At 40.3% G+C, this 21,821-nt stretch overlaps 5 non-coding genes across 5 annotated transcripts; 1 reads left to right on the forward strand and 4 right to left on the reverse strand.

The window, feature by feature from the left end:
- Positions 1-4,416: 4,416 nt before the first annotated feature.
- LOC134996898 (U5 spliceosomal RNA) lies at positions 4,417-4,532 on the reverse strand. Its single transcript, XR_010199458.1, has one exon. It is a non-coding gene; the product is annotated as a U5 spliceosomal RNA (small nuclear RNA).
- Positions 4,533-4,806: 274 nt separating this feature from the next.
- Positions 4,807-4,922, reverse strand: LOC134997488 (U5 spliceosomal RNA). Its single transcript, XR_010199983.1, has one exon. It is a non-coding gene; the product is annotated as a U5 spliceosomal RNA (small nuclear RNA).
- Positions 4,923-5,208: 286 nt separating this feature from the next.
- Positions 5,209-5,324, reverse strand: LOC134997479 (U5 spliceosomal RNA). The gene has a single exon (XR_010199975.1). It is a non-coding gene; the product is annotated as a U5 spliceosomal RNA (small nuclear RNA).
- Positions 5,325-5,594: 270 nt separating this feature from the next.
- On the reverse strand, positions 5,595-5,710 carry LOC134997484 (U5 spliceosomal RNA). The gene has a single exon (XR_010199979.1). It is a non-coding gene; the product is annotated as a U5 spliceosomal RNA (small nuclear RNA).
- Positions 5,711-5,854: 144 nt separating this feature from the next.
- On the forward strand, positions 5,855-6,017 carry LOC134997406 (U1 spliceosomal RNA). The gene has a single exon (XR_010199927.1). It is a non-coding gene; the product is annotated as a U1 spliceosomal RNA (small nuclear RNA).
- The last annotated feature ends 15,804 nt before the right edge of the window (positions 6,018-21,821 follow it).

The raw sequence follows: 21,821 nt of genomic DNA on the forward strand, positions 1-21,821 counted from the left end.
CCACACCGAAGAGCTGATTTTTTTGGTATTTTCACCAGGCATGTCAACGGCCATATTCCTACCACGGACAACAGGTGTCTCCCCGGGTGCCTGACTTAAACAAACCACCTCACCATCAGAATCCTCCTGGTCAATTTCCTCCCCAGCGCCAGCAACACCCATATCCTCCTCATCCTGGTGTACTTCAACACTGACATCTTCAATCTGACTATCAGGAACTGGACTGCGGGTGCTCCTTCCATCACTTGCAGGGGGCGTGCAAATGGTGGAAGGCGCATGCTCTTCACGTCCAGTGTTGGGAAGGTCAGGCATCGCAACCGACACAATTGGAGTCGGACTCTCCTTGTGGATTTGGGATTTCGAAGAACGCACAGTTCTTTGCGGTGCTACTGCTTTTGCCAGCTTTAGTCTTTTCATTTTTCTAGCGAGAGGCTGAGTGCTTCCATCCTCATGTGAAGCTGAACCACTAGCCATGAACATAGGCCAGGGCCTCAGCCGTTCCTTGCCACTCCGTGTGGTAAATGGCATATTGGCAAGTTTACGCTTCTCCTCCGACAATTTTATTTTAGGTTTTGGAGTCCTTTTTTTACTGATATTTGGTGTTTTGGATTTGACATGCTCTGTACTATGACATTGGGCATCGGCCTTGGCAGACGACGTTGCTGGCATTTCATCGTCTCGGCCATGACTAGTGGCAGCAGCTTCAGCACGAGGTGGAAGTGGATCTTGATCTTTCCCTAATTTTGGAACCTCAACATTTTTGTTCTCCATATTTTAATAGGCACAACTAAAAGGCACCTCAGGTAAACAATGGAGATGGATGGATTGGATACTAGTATACAATTATGGACGGGCTGCCGAGTGCCGACACAGAGGTAGCCACAGCCGTGAACTACCGCACTGTACTGTGTCTGCTGCTAATATATAGACTGGTTGATAAAGAGATAGTATACTCGTAACTAGTATGTATGTATAAAGAAAGAAAAAAAAACCACGGTTAGGTGGTATATACAATTATGGACGGGCTGCCGAGTGCCGACACAGAGGTAGCCACAGCCGTGAACTACCGCACTGTACTGTGTCTGCTGCTAATATATAGACTGGTTGATAAAGAGATAGTATACTCGTAACTAGTATGTATGTATAAAGAAAGAAAAAAAAACCACGGTTAGGTGGTATATACAATTATGGACGGGCTGCCGAGTGCCGACACAGAGGTAGCCACAGCCGTGAACTACCGCACTGTACTGTGTCTGCTGCTAATATATAGACTGGTTGATAAAGAGATAGTATACTCGTAACTAGTATGTATGTATAAAGAAAGAAAAAAAACCCACGGTTAGGTGGTATATACAATTATGGACGGGCTGCCGAGTGCCGACACAGAGGTAGCCACAGCCGTGAACTACCGCACTGTACTGTGTCTGCTGCTAATATAGACTGGTTGATAAAGAGATAGTATACTCGTAACTAGTATGACTATAAAGAAAGAAAAAAAAACCACGGTTAGGTGGTATATACAATTATGGACGGGCTGCCGAGTGCCGACACAGAGGTAGCCACAGCCGTGAACTACCGCACTGTACTGTGTCTGCTGCTAATATATAGACTGGTTGATAAAGAGATAGTATACTCGTAACTAGTATGTATGTATAAAGAAAGAAAAAAAAACCACGGTTAGGTGGTATATACAATTATGGACGGGCTGCCGAGTGCCGACACAGAGGTAGCCACAGCCGTGAACTACCGCACTGTACTGTGTCTGCTGCTAATATATAGACTGGTTGATAAAGAGATAGTATACTCATAACTAGTATGTATGTATAAAGAAAGAAAAAAAAACCACGGTTAGGTGGTATATACAATTATGGACGGGCTGCCGAGTGCCGACACAGAGGTAGCCACAGCCGTGAACTACCGCACTGTACTGTGTCTGCTGCTAATATATAGACTGGTTGATAAAGAGATAGTATACTCGTAACTAGTATGTATGTATAAAGAAAGAAAAAAAAACCACGGTTAGGTGGTATATACAATTATGGACGGGCTGCCGAGTGCCGACACAGAGGTAGCCACAGCCGTGAACTACCGCACTGTACTGTGTCTGCTGCTAATATAGACTGGTTGATAAAGAGATAGTATACTCGTAACTAGTATGTATGTATAAAGAAAGAAAAAAAAACCACGGTTAGGTGGTATATACAATTATGGACGGGCTGCCGAGTGCCGACACAGAGGTAGCCACAGCCGTGAACTACCGCACTGTACTGTGTCTGCTGCTAATATATAGACTGGTTGATAAAGAGATAGTATACTCGTAACTAGTATGTATGTATAAAGAAAGAAAAAAAAACCACGGTTAGGTGGTATATACAATTATGGACGGGCTGCCGAGTGCCGACACAGAGGTAGCCACAGCCGTGAACTACCGCACTGTACTGTGTCTGCTGCTAATATATAGACTGGTTGATAAAGGGATAGTATACTCGTAACTAGTATGTATGTATAAAGAAAGAAAAAAAAACCACGGTTAGGTGGTATATACAATTATGGACGGGCTGCCGAGTGCCGACACAGAGGTAGCCACAGCCGTGAACTACCGCACTGTACTGTGTCTGCTGCTAATATAGACTGGTTGATAAAGAGATAGTATACTCGTAACTAGTATGTATGTATAAAGAAAGAAAAAAAAACCACGGTTAGGTGGTATATACAATTATGGACGGGCTGCCGAGTGCCGACACAGAGGTAGCCACAGCCGTGAACTGCCGCACTGTACTGTGTCTGCTGCTAATATAGACTGGTTGATAAAGAGATAGTATACTCGTAACTAGTATGACTATAAAGAAAGAAAAAAAAACCACGGTTAGGTGGTATATACAATTATGGACGGGCTGCCGAGTGCCGACACAGAGGTAGCCACAGCCGTGAACTACCGCACTGTACTGTGTCTGCTGCTAATATAGACTGGTTGATAAAGAGATAGTATACTACTAATATTATATATACTGGTGGTCAGGTCACTGGTCACTAGTCACACTGGCAGTGGCACTCCTGCAGCAAAAGTGTGCACTGTTTAATTTTAATATAATATTATGTACTCCTGGCTCCTGCTATAACCTATAACTGGCACTGCAGTGCTCCCCAGTCTCCCCCACAATTATAAGCTGTGTGAGCTGAGCACAGTCAGATATATATATATACATTGATGCAGCACACTGGGCTGAGCAGTGCACACAGATATGGTATGTGACTGAGTCACTGTGTGTATCGTTTTTTTCAGGCAGAGAACGGATATATTAAATAAAACAAACAACTGCACTGTCTGGTGGTCACTGTGGTCGTCAGTCACTAAACTCTGCACTCTCTTCTACAGTATCACAGCCTCGGGTCAATCTCTCTCTCTCTCTCTCAACCCTAATCTAAATGGAGAGGACGCCAGCCACGTCCTCTCCCTATCAATCTCAATGCACGTGTGAAAATGGCGGCGACGCGCGGCTCCTTATATAGAATCCGAGTCTCGCGAGAATCCGACAGCGTCATGATGACGTTCGGGCGCGCTCGGGTTAACCGAGCAAGGCGGGAGGATCCGAGTCTGCTCGGACCCGTGAAAAAAACATGAAGTTCGTGCGGGTTCGGATTCAGAGAAACCGAACCCGCTCATCTCTAGTCCTTTCTACACTTTACCACTCTCCACCGGTATTATTATTTCTCCGCTCTCAAGTTCTACATTTCAGTTCATATTTCATCGCTCCCAAGTTCATTTATTATTTAACTGGTTCCAGCCAGTATCCACTACGTGCTAACAACAGTCAGGTTCCAGCCAGTATCCACAGCAGCTGTTTTATCTTCAGCAACCCAGCTTTTCCTGGAACACCAGCTGGCACAATCCTGGGTTATCTCCATTGCTACAGTCGGGCCTGGTAAGGACTTTCCATCTAGAAGATCATAAGAACTATCTCACACTACCAGTGCCCTGTGGCTCCTGCCATCCTGTAGTACCCAGGAACTGTATTTATTCTTTGCTGACTTTTACGTTTTCTTTTACTGCTGCTGTGTTGCGGAGTTGTCATAATAAACATCATTGACTTTTATCCAAGTTGTCGTGGTCACGCCTTCGGGCATTTATTATTTATGTTACTTACATGTCCAGGGGTCTGATACAACCTCCCAGGTTCCGGTACATCTCAGCCCCTACAACTGAGGCTGCCTCCCGTCAGCTCAGGCCCTCAGTTGTGACAGCTTCCCCTTGCTATAAACATGGTTTGTACTCTTTTCCATGTGCTCCCAGATCTTTCAAACAATTAGTGTGGTCAAGAAAGTTCTGTTTGAAAAGAAACAAACATTTACTGTCATTTCTATGCAAATGAGCTTACATTAAAGCACACTCGTTCTATCTTTAAACCGATAAAATAAAACCCCAATAAGATGGGGCATGCAAAAATTGAGATAAAACTCAGTTTTGCTCCTCTCCACGGAAATCTTTAGTAAAAGGCGAAAGATTTGTTCGTTCTGAAGAGAAACCACAGCATGACCAAGATTCTACCTGTCGCCTGAGTGCCATGCCAGCAGTCCTCATTCAGCTCAAAGTGAGCACCAACTTTGAAAGAAAGAAAGCAGATTTCTCACCAGGCTTCCCCTTGCTATAAACATGGTTTGTACTCTTTTCCATGTGCTCCCAGATCTTTCAAGCAATTAGTATAGTCAAGAAAGTTCTGTTTGAAAAGAAACAAACATTTACTGTCATTTCTATGCAAATGAGCTTACATTAAAGCACACTCGTTCTATCTTTAAACTGATAAAAGAAACCCCAATAAGACGGGGCATGCAAAAATTGAGATAAAACTCAGTTTTGCTCCTCTCCACGGAAATCTTTAGTAAAAGGCGAAAGATTTGTTCGTTCTGAAGAGAAACCAGAGCATGACCAAGATTCCACCTGTCGCCTGAGTGCCATGCCAGCAGTCCTCATTCAGCTCAAAGTGAGCACCCAATTTGAAAGAAAGAAAGCAGATTTCTCACCAGGCTTCCCCTTGCTATAAGCATGGTTTGTACTCTTTTCCATGTGCTCCCAGATCTTTCAAGCAATTAGTATGGTCAAGAAAGTTCTGCTTGAAAAGAAACAGGCATTTATTGTCATTGTTATGCAAATAAACTTACATTAAAGCTAACAAGAAAGCACACTCGTTCTGTCTTTAATCCGATAAAAGAAACCCCAATAATATGGGGCATGCAAAAATTGAGATAAAACTCAGTTTTGCTCCTCTCCACGGAAATCTTTAGTAAAAGGCGAAAGATTTGTTCGTTCTGAAGAGAAACCAGAGCATGACCAAGATTCCACCTGTCGCCTGAGTGCCGTGCCAGCAGTCCTCATTCAGATCAAAGTGAGCGCCCAATTTGAAAGAAAGCAGATTTCTCACCTGTCTTCTCCTTGCTATAAGCATGGTTTGTACTGTATTCCATGTGCTCCCAGATCTTTCAAGCAAGTAGCATGGTCAAGAAAGTTCTGTTTGAAAAGAAACAAACATTTACTGTCATTTCTATGCAAATGAGCTTACATTAAAGCACACTCATTCTATCTTTAAACCGATAAAAGAAACCCCAAAAAGATGGGGCATGCAAAAATTGAGATAAAACTCGGTTTTGCTCCTCTCCACGGAAATCTTTAGTAAAAGGCGAAAGATTTGTTCGTTCTGAAGAGAAACCAGAGCATGACCAAGATTTTTATCTGAAAATATGTGTTCTCCCTGCAGTTGTTGTCCCCAGATGAGAGTTCCCTTGTGCTGCCTCAGTTGAATCTCCTTTACTTGACAGGGGGATGCTCGAGCAGCGACCCTCCCCAGCTCTAGCCCAACTCCTACTTACCTGCCAGGTGAGATACTATGATCATGAAGGTGCTTCTCCCAGGGCAAGGCTCACCCATTGCACTCTGGGTGTGCTGCTTCTGCGTTTTCCCCAAATGTGGGAAACTTGACTGCATAATTTGTGTTTCCCCTGGTCGGCTCTCGTATAATTCAGATCTCTTTGTCTCAGGTCTCTCTCCAGCCTAGTTTGCTGTCTGTTTCCACTTCTCTTTTCTTGAGCCGCTCCCTTCTATGCCCTTGCGCACTATCCTGACTTCTCCCGTCTGCTTACTTCGTGCCTTCCAGCGCACAATGCAAACTACAGGTAGTGCTGCAGGGCCCACACCCTTTTACTTGCCTTACAGAGCGTCTCTGGAGCAGTTACAGTGCCCAGCTGCTGCAAGAAATCAGCTTGAATGCTTCAGGGGCTGGGGCATAGCCAACATGAGCCCCACACCGAAGGAGGGTGGAGGTGTGTAATGCGAACTAGGGGTCATCCAAGCGCCGCAAAAGGCCGCCATGCCCTGCACGCCCCTTGTCTCTTTTCATATGCAGACGAGGGTTGAAGCCTTTGCAAAAGAGAGATATCGGCAAGGAAAAACTATATTGTACCTTTGCATTTTTCTCCCAAACGAAAGACACTAGAATGAAAATTTTAAAGCCTCCTGTTAGTGCTTCATCTACACGTTATAGCCCTGAATTTTCCAATGCCTAGCTCTTTGCAAAAGAGAGATATTGGCAAGGAAAAGCTGTATTGTACCTTTGCATTTTTCTCCCAAACGAAGGACACTAGATTGAAAATTTTAAAGCCTCCTATTAGTGCTTCATCTACACGTTATAGCCCTGAATTTTCCAATGCCTATCTCTTTGCAAAAGAGAGATATCGGCAAGGAAAAGCTGTATTGTACCTTTGCATTTTTCTCCCAAACGAAGGACACTAGAATGAAAATTTTAAAGCCTCCTGTTAGTGCTTCATCTACACGTTATAGCCCTGAATTTTCCAATGCCTATCTCTTTGCAAAAGAGAGATATCGGCAAGGAAAAGCTGTATTGTACCTTTGCATTTTTCTCCCAAACGAAAGACACTAGAATGAAAATTTTAAAGCCTCCTGTTAGTGCTTCATCTACACGTTATAGCCCTGCATTTTCCAATGCCTATCTCTTTGCAAAAGAGAGATATCGGCAAGGAAAAGCTGCATTGTACCTTTGCATTTTTCTCCCAAACGAAAGACACTAGAATGAAAATTGTAAAGCCTCCTGTTAGTGCTTCATCTACACGTTATAGCCCTGCATTTTCCAATGCCTAGCTCTTTGCAAAAGAGAGATATTGGCAAGGAAAAGCTGTATTGTACCTTTGCATTTTTCTCCCAAACGAAGGACACTAGATTGAAAATTTTAAAGCCTCCTATTAGTGCTTCATCTACACGTTATAGCCCTGAATTTTCCAATGCCTATCTCTTTGCAAAAGAGAGATATCGGCAAGGAAAAGCTGCATTGTACTTTTGCATTTTTCTCCCAAACGAAAGACACTAGAATGAAAATTTTAAAGCCTCCTTTTAGTGCTTCATGTACACGTTATAGCCCTGCATTTTCCAATGCCTATCTCTTTGCAAAAGAGAGATATCGGCAAGGAAAAGCTGTATTGTACCTTTGCATTTTTCTCCCAAACGAAAGACACTAGAATGAAAATTGTAAAGCCTCCTGTTAGTGCTTCATCTACACGTTATAGCCCTGAATTTTCCAATGCCTATCTCTTTGCAAAAGAGAGATATCGGCAAGGAAAAACTGTATTGTACCTTTGCATTTTTTTCCCAAACGAAAGACACTAGAATGAAAATTTTAAAGCCTCCTGTTAGTGCTTCATCTACACGTTATAGCCCTGAATTTTCCAATGCCTATCTCTGTGCAAAAGAGAGATATCGGCAAGGAAATGCTGTATTGTACCTTTGCATTTTTCTCCCAAACGAAAGACACTAGAATGAAAATTTTAAAGCCTCCTGTTAGTGCTTCATCTACACGTTATAGCCCTGCATTTTCCAATGCCTATCTCTTTGCAAAAGAGAGATATCGGCAAGGAAATGCTGCATTGTACCTTTGCATTTTTCTCCCAAACGAAAGACACTAGAATGAAAATTGTAAAGCCTCCTGTTAGTGCTTCATCTACACGTTATAGCCCTGCATTTTCCAATGCCTAGCTCTTTGCAAAAGAGAGATATTGGCAAGAAAAGCTGTATTGTACCTTTGCATTTTTCTCCCAAACGAAGGACACTAGATTGAAAATTTTAAAGCCTCCTATTAGTGCTTCATCTACACGTTATAGCCCTGAATTTTCCAATGCCTATCTCTTTGCAAAAGAGAGATATCGGCAAGGAAAAGCTGCATTGTACTTTTGCATTTTTCTCCCAAACGAAAGACACTAGAATGAAAATTTTAAAGCCTCCTTTTAGTGCTTCATCTACACGTAATAGTCCTGAATTTTCCAATGCCTATCTCTTTGCAAAAGAGAGATATCGGCAAGGAAATGCTGTATTGTACCTTTGCATTTTTCTCCCAAACTAAAGACACTAGAATGAAAATTTTAAAGCCTCCTGTTAGTGCTTCATCTACACGTTATAGCCCTGCATTTTCCAATGCCTATCTCTTTGCAAAAGAGAGATATCGGCAAGGAAAAGCTGTATTGTACCTTTGCATTTTTCTCCCAAACGAAAGACACTAGAATGAAAATTTTAAAGCCTCCTGTTAGTGCTTCATCTACACGTTATAGCCCTGAATTTTCCAATGCCTATCTCTTTGCAAAAGAGAGATATCGGCAAGGAAAAGCTGTATTGTACCTTTGCATTTTTCTCCCAAACGAAAGACACTAGAATGAAAATTTTAAAGCCTCCTGTTAGTGCTTCATCTACACGTTATAGCCCTGCATTTTCCAATGCCTATCTCTTTGCAAAAGAGAGATATCGGCAAGGAAAAGCTGCATTGTACCTTTGCATTTTTCTCCCAAACGAAAGACACTAGAATGAAAATTGTAAAGCCTCCTGTTAGTGCTTCATCTACACGTTATAGCCCTGCATTTTCCAATGCCTAGCTCTTTGCAAAAGAGAGATATTGGCAAGGAAAAGCTGTATTGTACCTTTGCATTTTTCTCCCAAACGAAGGACACTAGATTGAAAATTTTAAAGCCTCCTATTAGTGCTTCATCTACACGTTATAGCCCTGAATTTTCCAATGCCTATCTCTTTGCAAAAGAGAGATATCGGCAAGGAAAAGCTGTATTGTACCTTTGCATTTTTCTCCCAAACGAAAGACACTAGAATGAAAATTTTAAAGCCTCCTGTTAGTGCTTCATCTACACGTTATAGCCCTGAATTTTCCAATGCCTATCTCTGTGCAAAAGAGAGATATCGGCAAGGAAATGCTGTATTGTACCTTTGCATTTTTCTCCCAAACGAAAGACACTAGAATGAAAATTTTAAAGCCTCCTGTTAGTGCTTCATCTACACGTTATAGCCCTGCATTTTCCAATGCCTATCTCTTTGCAAAAGAGAGATATCGGCAAGGAAATGCTGCATTGTACCTTTGCATTTTTCTCCCAAACGAAAGACACTAGAATGAAAATTGTAAAGCCTCCTGTTAGTGCTTCATCTACACGTTATAGCCCTGCATTTTCCAATGCCTAGCTCTTTGCAAAAGAGAGATATTGGCAAGGAAAAGCTGTATTGTACCTTTGCATTTTTCTCCCAAACGAAGGACACTAGATTGAAAATTTTAAAGCCTCCTATTAGTGCTTCATCTACACGTTATAGCCCTGAATTTTCCAATGCCTATCTCTTTGCAAAAGAGAGATATCGGCAAGGAAAAGCTGCATTGTACTTTTGCATTTTTCTCCCAAACGAAAGACACTAGAATGAAAATGTTAAAGCCTCCTTTTAGTGCTTCATCTACACGTAATAGTCCTGAATTTTCAAATGCCTATCTCTTTGCAAAAGAGAGATATCGGCAAGGAAATGCTGTATTGTACCTTTGCATTTTTCTCCCAAACGAAAGACACTAGAATGAAAATTTTAAAGCCTCCTGTTAGTGCTTCATCTACACGTTATAGCCCTGCATTTTCCAATGCCTATCTCTTTGCAAAAGAGAGATATCGGCAAGGAAAAGCTGTATTGTACCTTTGCATTTTTCTCCCAAACGAAAGACACTAGAATGAAAATTTTAAAGCCTCCTGTTAGTGCTTCATCTACACGTTATAGCCCTGAATTTTCCAATGCCTATCTCTTTGCAAAAGAGAGATATCGGCAAGGAAAAGCTGTATTGTACCTTTGCATTTTTCTCCCAAACGAAATACACTAGAATGAAAATTTTAAAGCCTCCTGTTAGTGCTTCATCTACACGTTATAGCCCTGCATTTTCCAATGCCTATCTCTTTGCAAAAGAGAGATATCGGCAAGGAAAAGCTGCATTGTACCTTTGCATTTTTCTCCCAAACGAAAGACACTAGAATGAAAATTGTAAAGCCTCCTGTTAGTGCTTCATCTACACGTTATAGCCCTGCATTTTCCAATGCCTAGCTCTTTGCAAAAGAGAGATATCGGCAAGGAAATGCTGTATTGTACCTTTGCATTTTTCTCCCAAACGAAAGACACTAGAATGAAAATTTTAAAGCCTCCTGTTAGTGCTTCATCTACACGTTATAGCCCTGAATTTTCCAATGCCTATCTCTTTGCAAAAGAGAGATATCGGCAAGGAAAAACTGTATTGTACCTTTGCATTTTTCTCCCAAACGAAAGACACTAGAATGAAAATTTTAAAGCCTCCTGTTAGTGCTTCATCTACACGTTATAGCCCTGAATTTTCCAATGCCTAGCTCTTTGCAAAAGAGAGATATTGGCAAGGAAAAGCTGTATTGTACCTTTGCATTTTTCTCCCAAACGAAGGACACTAGATTGAAAATTTTAAAGCCTCCTATTAGTGCTTCATCTACACGTTATAGCCCTGAATTTTCCAATGCCTATCTCTTTGCAAAAGAGAGATATCGGCAAGGAAAAGCTGTATTGTACCTTTGCATTTTTCTCCCAAACGAAGGACACTAGAATGAAAATTTTAAAGCCTCCTGTTAGTGCTTCATCTACACGTTATAGCCCTGAATTTTCCAATGCCTATCTCTTTGCAAAAGAGAGATATCGGCAAGGAAAAGCTGTATTGTACCTTTGCATTTTTCTCCCAAACGAAAGACACTAGAATGAAAATTTTAAAGCCTCCTGTTAGTGCTTCATCTACACGTTATAGCCCTGCATTTTCCAATGCCTATCTCTTTGCAAAAGAGAGATATCGGCAAGGAAAAGCTGCATTGTACCTTTGCATTTTTCTCCCAAACGAAAGACACTAGAATGAAAATTGTAAAGCCTCCTGTTAGTGCTTCATCTACACGTTATAGCCCTGCATTTTCCAATGCCTAGCTCTTTGCAAAAGAGAGATATTGGCAAGGAAAAGCTGTATTGTACCTTTGCATTTTTCTCCCAAACGAAGGACACTAGATTGAAAATTTTAAAGCCTCCTATTAGTGCTTCATCTACACGTTATAGCCCTGAATTTTCCAATGCCTATCTCTTTGCAAAAGAGAGATATCGGCAAGGAAAAGCTGCATTGTACTTTTGCATTTTTCTCCCAAACGAAAGACACTAGAATGAAAATTTTAAAGCCTCCTTTTAGTGCTTCATCTACACGTTATAGCCCTGCATTTTCCAATGCCTATCTCTTTGCAAAAGAGAGATATCGGCAAGGAAAAGCTGTATTGTACCTTTGCATTTTTCTCCCAAACGAAAGACACTAGAATGAAAATTGTAAAGCCTCCTGTTAGTGCTTCATCTACACGTAATAGCCCTGAATTTTCCAATGCCTATCTCTTTGCAAAAGAGAGATATCGGCAAGGAAAAACTGTATTGTACCTTTGCATTTTTCTCCCAAACGAAAGACACTAGAATGAAAATTTTAAAGCCTCCTGTTAGTGCTTCATCTACACGTTATAGCCCTGAATTTTCCAATGCCTAGCTCTTTGCAAAAGAGAGATATCGGCAAGGAAAAGCTGTATTGTACCTTTGCATTTTTCTCCCAAACGAAGGACACTAGAATGAAAATTTTAAAGCCTCCTGTTAGTGCTTCATCTACACGTTATAGCCCTGAATTTTCCAATGCCTATCTCTTTGCAAAAGAGAGATATCGGCAAGGAAAAGCTGTATTGTACCTTTGCATTTTTCTCCCAAACGAAAGACACTAGAATGAAAATTTTAAAGCCTCCTGTTAGTGCTTCATCTACACGTTATAGCCCTGAATTTTCCAATGCCTATCTCTGTGCAAAAGAGAGATATCGGCAAGGAAATGCTGTATTGTACCTTTGCATTTTTCTCCCAAACGAAAGACACTAGAATGAAAATTTTAAAGCCTCCTGTTAGTGCTTCATCTACACGTTATAGCCCTGCATTTTCCAATGCCTATCTCTTTGCAAAAGAGAGATATCGGCAAGGAAATGCTGCATTGTACCTTTGCATTTTTCTCCCAAACGAAAGACACTAGAATGAAAATTGTAAAGCCTCCTGTTAGTGCTTCATCTACACGTTATAGCCCTGCATTTTCCAATGCCTAGCTCTTTGCAAAAGAGAGATATTGGCAAGAAAAGCTGTATTGTACCTTTGCATTTTTCTCCCAAACGAAGGACACTAGATTGAAAATTTTAAAGCCTCCTATTAGTGCTTCATCTACACGTTATAGCCCTGAATTTTCCAATGCCTATCTCTTTGCAAAAGAGAGATATCGGCAAGGAAAAGCTGCATTGTACTTTTGCATTTTTCTCCCAAACGAAAGACACTAGAATGAAAATGTTAAAGCCTCCTTTTAGTGCTTCATCTACACGTAATAGTCCTGAATTTTCAAATGCCTATCTCTTTGCAAAAGAGAGATATCGGCAAGGAAATGCTGTATTGTACCTTTGCATTTTTCTCCCAAACGAAAGACACTAGAATGAAAATTTTAAAGCCTCCTGTTAGTGCTTCATCTACACGTTATAGCCCTGCATTTTCCAATGCCTATCTCTTTGCAAAAGAGAGATATCGGCAAGGAAAAGCTGTATTGTACCTTTGCATTTTTCTCCCAAACGAAAGACACTAGAATGAAAATTTTAAAGCCTCCTGTTAGTGCTTCATCTACACGTTATAGCCCTGAATTTTCCAATGCCTATCTCTTTGCAAAAGAGAGATATCGGCAAGGAAAAGCTGTATTGTACCTTTGCATTTTTCTCCCAAACGAAAGACACTAGAATGAAAATTTTAAAGCCTCCTGTTAGTGCTTCATCTACACGTTATAGCCCTGCATTTTCCAATGCCTATCTCTTTGCAAAAGAGAGATATCGGCAAGGAAAAGCTGCATTGTACCTTTGCATTTTTCTCCCAAACGAAAGACACTAGAATGAAAATTGTAAAGCCTCCTGTTAGTGCTTCATCTACACGTTATAGCCCTGCATTTTCCAATGCCTAGCTCTTTGCAAAAGAGAGATATCGGCAAGGAAATGCTGTATTGTACCTTTGCATTTTTCTCCCAAACGAAAGACACTAGAATGAAAATTTTAAAGCCTCCTGGTAGTGCTTCATCTACACGTTATAGCCCTGAATTTTCCAATGCCTATCTCTTTGCAAAAGAGAGATATCGGCAAGGAAAAACTGTATTGTACCTTTGCATTTTTCTCCCAAACGAAAGACACTAGAATGAAAATTTTAAAGCCTCCTGTTAGTGCTTCATCTACACGTTATAGCCCTGAATTTTCCAATGCCTAGCTCTTTGCAAAAGAGAGATATTGGCAAGGAAAAGCTGTATTGTACCTTTGCATTTTTCTCCCAAACGAAGGACACTAGATTGAAAATTTTAAAGCCTCCTATTAGTGCTTCATCTACACGTTATAGCCCTGAATTTTCCAATGCCTATCTCTTTGCAAAAGAGAGATATCGGCAAGGAAAAGCTGTATTGTACCTTTGCATTTTTCTCCCAAACGAAGGACACTAGAATGAAAATTTTAAAGCCTCCTGTTAGTGCTTCATCTACACGTTATAGCCCTGAATTTTCCAATGCCTATCTCTTTGCAAAAGAGAGATATCGGCAAGGAAAAGCTGTATTGTACCTTTGCATTTTTCTCCCAAACGAAAGACACTAGAATGAAAATTTTAAAGCCTCCTGTTAGTGCTTCATCTACACGTTATAGCCCTGCATTTTCCAATGCCTATCTCTTTGCAAAAGAGAGATATCGGCAAGGAAAAGCTGCATTGTACCTTTGCATTTTTCTCCCAAACGAAAGACACTAGAATGAAAATTGTAAAGCCTCCTGTTAGTGCTTCATCTACACGTTATAGCCCTGCATTTTCCAATGCCTAGCTCTTTGCAAAAGAGAGATATTGGCAAGGAAAAGCTGTATTGTACCTTTGCATTTTTCTCCCAAACGAAGGACACTAGATTGAAAATTTTAAAGCCTCCTATTAGTGCTTCATCTACACGTTATAGCCCTGAATTTTCCAATGCCTATCTCTTTGCAAAAGAGAGATATCGGCAAGGAAAAGCTGCATTGTACTTTTGCATTTTTCTCCCAAACGAAAGACACTAGAATGAAAATTTTAAAGCCTCCTTTTAGTGCTTCATCTACACGTTATAGCCCTGCATTTTCCAATGCCTATCTCTTTGCAAAAGAGAGATATCGGCAAGGAAAAGCTGTATTGTACCTTTGCATTTTTCTCCCAAACGAAAGACACTAGAATGAAAATTGTAAAGCCTCCTGTTAGTGCTTCATCTACACGTTATAGCCCTGAATTTTCCAATGCCTATCTCTTTGCAAAAGAGAGATATCGGCAAGGAAAAACTGTATTGTACCTTTGCATTTTTCTCCCAAACGAAAGACACTAGAATGAAAATTTTAAAGCCTCCTGTTAGTGCTTCATCTACACGTTATAGCCCTGAATTTTCCAATGCCTAGCTCTTTGCAAAAGAGAGATATCGGCAAGGAAAAGCTGTATTGTACCTTTGCATTTTTCTCCCAAACGAAGGACACTAGAATGAAAATTTTAAAGCCTCCTGTTAGTGCTTCATCTACACGTTATAGCCCTGAATTTTCCAATGCCTATCTCTTTGCAAAAGAGAGATATCGGCAAGGAAAAGCTGTATTGTACCTTTGCATTTTTCTCCCAAACGAAAGACACTAGAATGAAAATTTTAAAGCCTCCTGTTAGTGCTTCATCTACACGTTATAGCCCTGAATTTTCCAATGCCTATCTCAGTGCAAAAGAGAGATATCGGCAAGGAAATGCTGTATTGTACCTTTGCATTTTTCTCCCAAACGAAAGACACTAGAATGAAAATTTTAAAGCCTCCTGTTAGTGCTTCATCTACACGTTATAGCCCTGCATTTTCCAATGCCTATCTCTTTGCAAAAGAGAGATATCGGCAAGGAAATGCTGCATTGTACCTTTGCATTTTTCTCCCAAACGAAAGACACTAGAATGAAAATTGTAAAGCCTCCTGTTAGTGCTTCATCTACACGTTATAGCCCTGCATTTTCCAATGCCTAGCTCTTTGCAAAAGAGAGATATTGGCAAGGAAAAGCTGTATTGTACCTTTGCATTTTTCTCCCAAACGAAGGACACTAGATTGAAAATTTTAAAGCCTCCTATTAGTGCTTCATCTACACGTTATAGCCCTGAATTTTCCAATGCCTATCTCTTTGCAAAAGAGAGATATCGGCAAGGAAAAGCTGCATTGTACTTTTGCATTTTTCTCCCAAACGAAAGACACTAGAATGAAAATTTTAAAGCCTCCTTTTAGTGCTTCATCTACACGTAATAGTCCTGAATTTTCCAATGCCTATCTCTTTGCAAAAGAGAGATATCGGCAAGGAAATGCTGTATTGTACCTTTGCATTTTTCTCCCAAACGAAGGACACTAGATTGAAAATTTTAAAGCCTCCTATTAGTGCTTCATCTACACGTTATAGCCCTGAATTTTCCAATGCCTATCTCTTTGCAAAAGAGAGATATCGGCAAGGAAAAGCTGCAATGTACTTTTGCATTTTTCTCCCAAACGAAAGACACTAGAATGAAAATTTTAAAGCCTCCTTTTAGTGCTTCATCTACACGTAATAGTCCTGAATTTTCCAATGCCTATCTCTTTGCAAAAGAGAGATATCGGCAAGGAAATGCTGTATTGTACCTTTGCATTTTTCTCCCAAACGAAAGACACTAGAATGAAAATTTTAAAGCCTCCTGTTAGTGCTTCATCTACACGTTATAGCCCTGCATTTTCCAATGCCTATCTCTTTGCAAAAGAGAGATATCGGCAAGGAAAAGCTGTATTGTACCTTTGCATTTTTCTCCCAAACGAAAGACACTAGAATGAAAATTGTAAAGCCTCCTGTTAGTGCTTCATCTACACGTTATAGCCCTGAATTTTCCAATGCCTATCTCTTTGCAAAAGAGAGATATCGGCAAGGAAAAACTGTATTGTACCTTTGCATTTTTCTCCCAAACGAAAGACACTAGATTGAAAATTTTAAAGCTTCCTATTAGTGCTTCATCTACACGTTATAGCCCTGAATTTTCCAATGCCTATCTCTTTGCAAAAGAGAGATATCGGCAAGGAAAAGCTGTATTGTACTTTTGCATTTTTCTCCCAAACGAAGGACACTAGAATGAAAATTTTAAAGCCTCCTGTTAGTGCTTAATCTACACGTTATAGCCCTGAATTTTCCAATGCCTATCTCTTTGCAAAAGAGAGATATCGGCAAGGAAAAGCTGTATTGTACCTTTGCATTTTTCTCCCAAACGAAAGACACTAGAATGAAAATTTTAAAGCCTCCTGTTAGTGCTTCATCTACACGTTATAGCCCTGCATTTTCCAATGCCTATCTCTTTACAAAAGAGAGATATCGGCAAGGAAAAGCTGCATTGTACCTTTGCATTTTTCTCCCAAACGAAAGACACTAGAATGAAAATTGTAAAGCCTCCTGTTAGTGCTTCATCTACACGTTATAGCCCTGCATTTTCCAATGCCTAGCTCTTTGCAAAAGAGAGATATTGGCAAGGAAAAGCTGTATTGTACCTTTGCATTTTTCTCCCAAACGAAGGACACTAGATTGAAAAATTTTAAAGCCTCCTATTAGTGCTTCATCTACACGTTATAGCCCTGAATTGTCCAATGCCTAGCTCTTTGCAAAAGAGAGATATTGGCAAGGAAAAGTTGTATTGTACCTTTGCATTTTTCTCCCAAACGAAGGACACTAGATTGAAAATTTTAAAGCCTCCTATTAGTGCTTCATCTACACGTTATAGCCCTGAATTTTCCAATGCCTATCTCTTTGCAAAAGAGAGATATCGGCAAGGAAAAGCTGCATTGTACTTTTGCATTTTTCTCCCAAACGAAAGACACTAGAATGAAAATTTTAAAGCCTCCTTTTAGTGCTTCATCTACACGTAATAGTCCTGAATTTTCCAATGCCTATCTCTTTGCAAAAGAGAGATATCGGCAAGGAAATGCTGTATTGTACCTTTGCATTTTTCTCCCAAACGAAAGACACTAGAATGAAAATTTTAAAGCCTCCTGTTAGTGCTTCATCTACACGTTATAGCCCTGCATTTTCCAATGCCTATCTCTTTGCAAAAGAGAGATATCGGCAAGGAAAAGCTGTATTGTACCTTTGCATTTTTCTCCCAAACGAAAGACACTAGAATGAAAATTGTAAAGCCTCCTGTTAGTGCTTCATCTACACGTTATAGCCCTGAATTTTCCAATGCCTATCTCTTTGCAAAAGAGAGATATCGGCAAGGAAAAACTGTATTGTACCTTTGCATTTTTCTCCCAAACGAAAGACACTAGAATGAAAATTGTAAAGCCTCCTGTTAGTGCTTCATCTACACGTTATAGCCCTGCATTTTCCAATGCCTAGCTCTTTGCAAAAGAGAGATATTGGCAAGGAAAAGCTGTATTGTACCTTTGCATTTTTCTCCCAAACGAAGGACACTAGATTGAAAATTTTAAAGCCTCCTATTAGTGCTTCATCTACACGTTATAGCCCTGAATTTTCCAATGCCTATCTCTTTGCAAAAGAGAGATATCGGCAAGGAAAAGCTGCAATGTACTTTTGCATTTTTCTCCCAAACGAAAGACACTAGAATGAAAATTTTAAAGCCTCCTTTTAGTGCTTCATCTACACGTAATAGTCCTGAATTTTCCAATGCCTATCTCTTTGCAAAAGAGAGATATCGGCAAGGAAATGCTGTATTGTACCTTTGCATTTTTCTCCCAAACGAAAGACACTAGAATGAAAATTTTAAAGCCTCCTGTTAGTGCTTCATCTACACGTTATAGCCCTGCATTTTCCAATGCCTATCTCTTTGCAAAAGAGAGATATCGGCAAGGAAAAGCTGTATAGTACCTTTGCATTTTTCTCCCAAACGAAAGACACTAGAATGAAAATTGTAAAGCCTCCTGTTAGTGCTTCATCTACACGTTAAAGCCCTGAATTTTCCAATGCCTATCTCTTTGCAAAAGAGAGATATCGGCAAGGAAAAACTGTATTGTACCTTTGCATTTTTCTCCCAAACGAAAGACACTAGAATGAAAATTTTAAAGCCTCCTGTTAGTGCTTCATCTACACGTTATAGCCCTGAATTTTCCAAAGCCTAGCTCTTTGCAAAAGAGAGATATTGGCAAGGAAAAGCTGTATTGTACCTTTGCATTTTTCTCCCAAACGAAGGACACTAGATTGAAAATTTTAAAGCCTCCTATTAGTGCTTCATCTACACGTTATAGCCCTGAATTTTCCAATGCCTATCTCTTTGCAAAAGAGAGATATCGGCAAGGAAAAGCTGTATTGTACCTTTGCATTTTTCTCCCAAACGAAGGACACTAGAATGAAAATTTTAAAGCCTCCTGTTAGTGCTTCATCTACACGTTATAGCCCTGAATTTTCCAATGCCTATCTCTTTGCAAAAGAGAGATATTGGCAAGGAAAAGCTGTCTTGTACCATTGCATTTTTCTCCCAAACGAAGGACACTAGAAAGAAAATTTTAAAGCCTCCTGTTAGGCCATCATCTACACGACATAGCCCTGAATTTTCCAATGCGCAGCTCTTTGCAAAAGAGAGATATTGGCAAGGAAAAGCTGTCTTGTACCATTGCATTTTTCTCCCAAACGAAGGACACTAGAAAGAAAATTTTAAAGCCTCCTTTTAGGCCATCATCTACACGACATAGCCCTGAATTTTCCAATGCGCAGCTCTTTGCAAAAGAGAGATATTGGCAAGGAAAAGCTGTCTTGTACCATTGCATTTTTCTCCCAAACGAAGGACACTAGAAAGAAAATTTTAAAGCCTCCTGTTAGGCCATCATCTACACGACATAGCCCTGAATTTTCCAATGCGCAGCTCTTTGCAAAAGAGAGATATTGGCAAGGAAAAGCTGTCTTGTACCATTGCATTTTTCTCCCAATCGAAGGACACTAGAAAGAACATTTTAAAGCCTCCTGTTAGGCCATCATCTACACGACATAGCCCTGAATTTTCCAATGCGCAGCTCTTTGCAAAAGAGAGATATTGGCAAGGAAAAGCTGTCTTGTACCTTTGCATTTTTCTCCCAAACGAAGGACACTAGAAAGAAAATTTTAAAGCCTACTGTTAGGCCATCATCTACACGACATAGCCCTGAATTTTCCAATGCGCAGCTCTTTGCAAAAGAGAGATATTGGCAAGGAAAAGCTGTCTTGTACCTTTGCATTTTTCTCCCAAACGAAGGTCACTAGAAAGAAAATTTTAAAGCCTCCTGTTAGGCCATCATCTACACGACATAGCCCTGAATTTTCCAATGCGCAGCTCTTTGCAAAAGAGAGATATTGGCAAGGAAAAGCTGTCTTGTACCATTGCATTTTTCTCCCAAACGAAGGACACTAGAAAGAATATTTTAAAGCCTCCTGTTAGGCCATCATCTACACGACATAGCCCTGAATTTTCCAATGCGCAGCTCTTTGCAAAAGAGAGATATTGGCAAGGAAAAGCTGTCTTGTACCTTTGCATTTTTCTACCAAACGAAGGTCACTAGAAAGAAAATTTTAAAGCCTCGTTAGGCCATCATCTACACGACATAGCCCTGAATTTTCCAATGCGTAGCTCTTTGCAAAAGAGAGATATTGGCAAGGAAAAGCTGTCTTGTACCATTGCATTTTTCTCCCAAACGAAGGGCACTAGAAAGAAAATTTTAAAGCCTCCTGTTAGGCCATCATCTACACGACATAGCCCTGAATTTTCCAATGCGCAGCTCTTTGCAAAAGAGAGATATTGGCAAGGAAAAGCTGTCTTGTACCTTTGCATTTTTCTCCCAAACGAAGGTCACTAGAAAGAAAATTTTAAAGCCTCCTGTTAGGCCATCATCTACACGACATAGCCCTGAATTTTCCAATGCGCAGCTCTTTGCAAAAGAGAGATATTGGCAAGGAAAAGCTGTCTTGTACCTTTGCATTTTTCTCCCAAACGAAGGTCACTAGAAAGAAAATTTTAAAGCCTCCTGTTAGGCCATCATCTACACGACATAGCCCTGAATTTTCCAATGCGCAGCTCTTTGCAAAAGAGAGATATTGGCAAGGAAAAGCTGTCTTGTACCATTGCATTTTTCTCCCAAACGAAGGACACTAGAAAGAAAATTTTAAAGCCTCCTGTTAGGCCATCATCTACACGACATAGCCCTGAATTTTCCAATGCGCAGCTCTTTGCAAAAGAGAGATATTGGCAAGGAAAAGCTGTCTTGTACCTTTGCATTTTTCTCCCAAACGAAGGTCACGTTTGGGAGAAAAATGCAAAGGTACAATACAGTTTTTCCTTGCCGATATCTCTCTTTTGCAAAGAGATAGGCATTGGAAAATTCAGGGCTTTAACGTGTAGATGAAGCACTAACAGGAGGCTTTACAATTTTCATTCTAGTGTCTTTCGTTTGGGAGAAAAATGCAAAGGTACTATACAGCTTTTCCTTGCCGATATCTCTCTTTTGCAAAGAGATAGGCATTGGAAAATGCAGGGCTATAACGTGTAGATGAAGCACTAACAGGAGGCTTTAAAATTTTCATTCTAGTGTCTTTCGTTTGGGAGAAAAATGCAAAGGTACAATACAGCATTTCCTTGCCGATATCTCTCTTTTGCAAAGAGATAGGCATTGGAAAATTCAGGACTATTACGTGTAGATGAAGCACTAAAAGGAGGCTTTAAAATTTTCATTCTAGTGTCTTTCGTTTGGGAGAAAAATGCAAAAGTACATTGCAGCTTTTCCTTGCCGATATCTCTCTTTTGCAAAGAGATAGGCATTGGAAAATTCAGGGCTATAACGTGTAGATGAAGCACTAATAGGAGGCTTTAAAATTTTCAATCTAGTGTCCTTCGTTTGGGAGAAAAATGCAAAGGTACAATACAGCTTTTCCTTGCCAATATCTCTCTTTTGCAAAGAGCTAGGCATTGGAAAATGCAGGGCTATAACGTGTAGATGAAGCACTAACAGGAGGCTTTACAATTTTCATTCTAGTGTCTTTCGTTTGGGAGAAAAATGCAAAGGTACAATACAGTTTTTCCTTGCCGATATCTCTCTTTTGCAAAGAGATAGGCATTGGAAAATTCAGGGCTATAACGTGTAGATGAAGCACTAACAGGAGGCTTTACAATTTTCATTCTAGTGTCTTTCGTTTGGGAGAAAAATGCAAAGGTACAATACAGCTTTTCCTTGCCGATATCTCTCTTTTGCAAAGAGATAGGCATTGGAAAATGCAGGGCTATAACGTGTAGATGAAGCACTAACAGGAGGCTTTAAAATTTTCATTCTAGTGTCTTTCGTTTGGGAGAAAAATGCAAAGGTACAATACAGCATTTCCTTGCCGATATCTCTCTTTTGCAAAGAGCTAGGCATTGGAAAATGCAGGGCTATAACGTG

Source organism: Pseudophryne corroboree, unplaced genomic scaffold (genome assembly GCF_028390025.1).
Source record: "Pseudophryne corroboree isolate aPseCor3 unplaced genomic scaffold, aPseCor3.hap2 scaffold_144, whole genome shotgun sequence".
Lineage (NCBI taxonomy): Eukaryota > Metazoa > Chordata > Amphibia > Anura > Myobatrachidae > Pseudophryne > Pseudophryne corroboree.